Below are 5,387 nucleotides of genomic sequence, written 5' to 3'. Positions count from 1 at the left end.
ACGACGCATTGCGCCAAACGTAATTATATGTTTTTCTTAAACGACCATTTGTATTATTAAGGGCAATATTACCCGGCAGCCCAGTCACCTCCTATTCTTTATAAGTAGTTTCCATCAAGAAAATTGCACAAAAAAGCAATTTTTGAAGTCTGACTGAATTATCACGCTTTTCCGATGTTGGCTCTGTTGTTGACCCGAGTGAGCTCTCCATGCGTCGATCCTTTCCATGTGGAACGATGCACTGGTAAAGTGCTTCCTGGAGCCATCGATCTGCCGTCCCAAGACAAGGCCTGTCAATAGTTTGAGTCGCATGGAAGGGGGATTTTACACTTTAGCATTATTTCATATTAACATTGTCGTTTTACATCCGTGTTTTGATATGCAGAAAAGGGAGACTGACCTAGATCTAGTCTCGATATAGTTCCAACCGGCACCGTGTAGAAAGGCCTTATGTACGTTAGAAATTTCCCGAGAACTACAGGTGTTGGAAGTGTAGCTGAAGCACGTGATAATGACACGCATGCGTTGACTGCATAAAAATTACACTGGCATTGTTTGTGCGCATACATGAAAATAGCAAGTGTAACATCTTTCGTCCTCAGCACTCTTGTATCATGCGATTCGATTTTTAAAAGAAGTACAAGCTATTTTGGCTTTATCGCAGAGAGTTTTTCGAAAGAAGTACACGCCATTTTGGGTTTATCGCAGAGAATAATTCGCGCTCTTGCGCAATTTATATTTGTTAGCAATTTTCCTTGTTTTACAGAACAGTGGACGGGCGTCAAGGTCACCACCTCGATTCAAATACGTCACTGCATTCCCGCAGAGGCCTTTTAAAAAGTCGGATCGTTCTATCTGCAAGATTAGTGGCTGCTTCAGCCCAAGGATCTCCATCAGTAAATACGGGGATGTGGCTATCGTTATGAACGTAAGTGATCAACAACAATAAAAAAAAACATCAACATTCCTTTATTGATCAATCTGAGAAAAACACCTAGCTCCAGGACAGACAGCTAGCAGCGACACCCCTATATTTTCCCCTAGGATCTACCTTCAGTCGAAATAGAGGAAATTGTGGCATTCGGTGTCATCGTTGCGTCTGCAAGGCCATCAACACGGCTTCATTTTTTCGGTTAACATTTTCGGTGAGTAGATGGAAATCATGCAGAGAGGTAGCAAATTGTGACAAGCCAATTTATAAACCCTCCAAGCCATGGCATCTTCAACAGGGCTGCAAACAATGCTCGACCATGCCCGTAATTGTCACCAAATTTCACAACCAAATTAGCACTCCGGTCATTCTGAGAATTACTGTAGAAGGGGCCATTTCTACAGTTAGATAATAACATTTTTTTTCCTATATAGTGCATCCAAAAGAGTCCTTTCGATACCTAATTTAAGTTATCGAGTTGAATCTATTTGACAGTGTGCGAAACTGTGTCTATTGATTGTATATTTAAAAGATACATGTCGCTACACAAGAGGAGATTCCTAAACAATCCATAACACCAATTTCATTCCCAAGCAGACTCGGCTTCAAAATAGAAATGAGCAGGAAAAATATTTTTAAGGTCTTTTGCATGCACAACCGTCTAATCGTTAGTCTAATCGTTCTACACACATATACCATCCTTTCAGAGGTTTGTTTACTTCTCAAGAATCAGCGATCCTTGGAATCATGTTCTCGTGGAAAGAGACGGGTTTTTCTCGTCCCCAACGAGAGCATCATCTCTAGCTTGGTCAGCAGATGGCGGCAGCTTTTACTTCTTCACGGCAGGGCCCAAGAAAGAGTGCCGCGCATTTTTCCAGATCGAAGTTAATAGGGATGATAATGGCGCTTTTTCAAATATGACGATTTTTCAATACAAATCTTTGAGTTTAATATTAACTGATATTAATAGTACATCTGTTCCTTTTTTGATGATGATGGATTTACGCGGGCACATGGTGGCCATCTTCGAAGATGAACCCGGTGCTTTATACGTGAACAGTAGCAGTGGAGGCAAGTAAAATAGGGCAAAGCAAAGGCTCAGAGAACCGTAGCATTTTGGCTTCCAGCAGAGCCGCATATGCACCAATTGTCCTCCTAGTCGAAATAGCATTCAAAACATATAAACAAGATTCATACTCTCAAATATGGTTAAAAGATCTATACCAGGGGTTGGGGGGGGGGGTATTGGACAGAACATCCCACGAACAAGAGGCATTTTCAGTCAAAGCGAGGCATTTTCAGTCAAAGCGAGGCGTTTTTTGTCGTCGATCTGCTAACGGAAACAAAAGAAAAGTGTGAAATGTTATCCCGTTGGAACAGCAAAGAGCTCAGGAATGGGACCGAACATCTCGGATTGGGACAAAACATCCCGGAATGGGACCAAACATCCAAGCAATGGTGGACGAAAATCATTTTTTTTTGCTTGCATTTGTCCTTCATACTCGCCTTAGAGAACGTTATTCGCAAAACTGGCTATTGTATACATACTCTAATCTCCCACTTACCTGTCCCATTCCTGAACCCGGAAAATCATCAGAAAATCCTAAGTCCAATAAAATGGGGTGGGGTATGGTCGGAAACAGAATGCCCTGGATAAATATTATAATTGTTCTGTCGACTTCCTTGTCACACCCCAGAGCCTGGCAAAGAATTACACTAGGCCTAATCGGGTGAGGTTACGGATGACCTCAGTGACATAACAATTACGTATTCTCCAAAACAGTATAAGAGAAGTTGGACAGTTCTTGTGTACTCATTGATGTTTTTGTCAGAGGTTCGATTTGTTAATCGACGAGATGCGTTTGTTTTGGATTTTTTGCTTTGCCATTGGATTTTGGGTCGTGAATTCGATGGATAACGGTGACGACGGTGATGGTGGCGGTAATGGTGGGCATGGTGATGGTGGTGACGACGGAGGTAATAATGGTGCGGCTAACGAAGGCCAAGAAAGGAGACATCTTCATGGCTACAGCTTGAATCAGCGTTTGGACTACGTGGATACTTTTAGGCTGCACCATGCGATGGGCATTGCGCATGCCCGGTCTTGTCGTTCTTTTGCCGTACATCACCGCATCCATCCAAGGACATTCTCAAGATGGCTAGACCAGTATGAAGAGATGTCGGAACGCCGCGACAGGTGCACCCAAATTGAGAGGAGACGGCGGAGGATTCGGCAGCATGGCAATGATGAACAAGGTAACTCATTTTTGTCAGGAATTTACGAAAGATGTACAATTTTAAGTGAAGTAGGCCCATAAGATTAAGGCCTGTACTCACTGACGCGTTTTTCCGCCGCATTTTCACCGCCGGGCGGGGAATCCTTTGTTCACCTAATGAATAACAATTGATTTCCGCGCCTCGGTGAAAACGCGGCGCAAAAGCGCGACAGTGAGTTCAGGCTTTCACTGTGAAATGAGGTTTTATCCATAGTTCGACATTATTCAGGGACTCTTCTTAGATTTCAGGCATACTCTACTCTTCTCCCCCTCCGATTCATCCCTTCACCGTCTGCTTGATAGGCCTACCGTTTGTCCTTTTCAGCGTTTTGGGCAGACATGGAAAATCAGCTCAACGACTGGTTTATTCAACGCCGCCAGCATGGAATTCCAGTATCCGGGATCGATCTCCAGTCACAAGCAGCCAGAGAATACAGACAATGGTGGACTAATCTGACGGAGGAACAAAGGCAGCAAACGAGAGCGCAAAGGCCTCGCAATCAGGATTTCCGAGCGTCAGATCACTGGCTGACCCGATTCAAAGAAAGGTAAAAACAACGAAGCCATTTCGTAAATTGGTATCTCACTTGGGTTGGGTTCTCTCACAACTTTTGTTCTGCCATAATGGAATAATGGGCCCAATGACCAAGAAATGGACAGTAATGGGGGAGTAAGCTACGTTTTTCAAAGCTAAAAGTGGTCTCCTTTTCCTTTCAGAAAAAGAATAAGCCATCGAAGAAAGAATAAGGACACGCGAACCCTCCCCGACAACGCTATGGAAATAGCGGCCGTCTATCGTAGGGAAACGTCTCAAATCATCCAAAATGGAAATTTCCATGTGATCATCAACATGGATGAAACATTTGTCAACTTTGACATGGTGCCGAAAACCACAATGGCTACAACAGGATCACATTCGATCGACATCAGATCCTCAAGAGGGAACGGGAAGATTGGATGCACGGTAACCTTGGCCGTCTCCAGCGATGGACGAAAACTACCAGCTGAGGTCAACTTTAGGGGCTTGGATGCTGAAGGCGAAGTTATTGCAGAACTGCGAGCCCATGCTCCCCAGAACGTGCGAGTAAGTAAACCTTTTCATTAACTAATCCTGGTTTATTAGCTGTTAGATGACCATATCATCTTCAACTGCCAATGGAGCTAGCTCTATGATCTGCCTGCTCCTCGTGTTTAATGGTCTTTTTACGAATCCTGTTCTATTTTTAGAATCATTGCAGTACGTTGATCTTTGAAACCATTTCCCAAAGCTATCAGCTGGCTGAGCAACAATACAATCGGAGAATGAGTCATACATTTTCATGAATTGCACCGATTTATTCTTTATTTCTAAACGAAACGTTTTAATCTTAGGTTACAGGTACTCCGAATGGCTGGGCAAGACATCAGTCATTGATCGAATGGTTGCAAGCCATTGTTGTGCCATTTATTGCCGGAGCAACCTTTCTCCTCATCTTGGATCGCTACCCTGCCCATAGACATCATCTGTTTACGGAGGAAATTCCGCGGCAAAATGGACAGGATTCGTTCATTCCTGGACGATGCACTTCAATTTTGCAACCTTTGGACTTAACTGTAAATCGCAGTTTTAAATGTCATCTCAGATTGGTGTGGAAAGCCTGGAAGATTGGACATACCGAAGATGATGGGCACTGTGATCAGATTTCCCGCCAGGAAGTAGTACGTATGATCAGTCTCGCCTGGGAAAGAGTGGCATTCCAAGTGATAGTCAGTGGGTGGAGACTAAGTGGACTTCTTCCGGACGGGAATGACGACCCAGTGATCCCGCATCCAGCAGATGGGGAACTTGAAGAGGTTAATGATGAGCTTGAGTTTGACCCTGATGACGCTGATGTTGACTTTCATGATGAATAAAACCTTATCAGAATGTTAATCTTCTGTTCAATTTTTTCTTTAATGCCCATTATCAGGCAGTAGATCACCCTGTTCTTTCGTCCCAGTTCCAATCTAGTGACTTTACCCTTCCATGTCAAAGACGAGGCCACTCTTTTTAACTACAGGTGATGAAATCAACAATCAGGCCCGATCACAGTTTAAAGACTCCTTGTGGGTGTTCCTAGACCACTTCACTGCTTAACTGCAGAATAGCCAGGACTTTTCTATAATCACCCTTATTCCATTGGGCAATTGATCGGTTGTAG

At 43.6% G+C, this 5,387-nt stretch overlaps 1 long non-coding RNA gene across 1 annotated transcript; it reads left to right on the top strand.

Moving 5' to 3' along the window:
- Positions 1-3,685: 3,685 nt before the first annotated feature.
- On the top strand, positions 3,686-4,866 carry LOC135501488 (uncharacterized). Its single transcript, XR_010449595.1, has 3 exons — positions 3,686-3,755; positions 3,925-4,291; positions 4,579-4,866. It is a non-coding gene; the product is annotated as an uncharacterized LOC135501488 (long non-coding RNA).
- The last annotated feature ends 521 nt before the right edge of the window (positions 4,867-5,387 follow it).

This window comes from Lineus longissimus, chromosome 17, assembly GCF_910592395.1.
Source record: "Lineus longissimus chromosome 17, tnLinLong1.2, whole genome shotgun sequence".
NCBI lineage: Eukaryota > Metazoa > Nemertea > Pilidiophora > Heteronemertea > Lineidae > Lineus > Lineus longissimus.
This window is presented reverse-complemented; position numbering and strand designations above follow the sequence as displayed.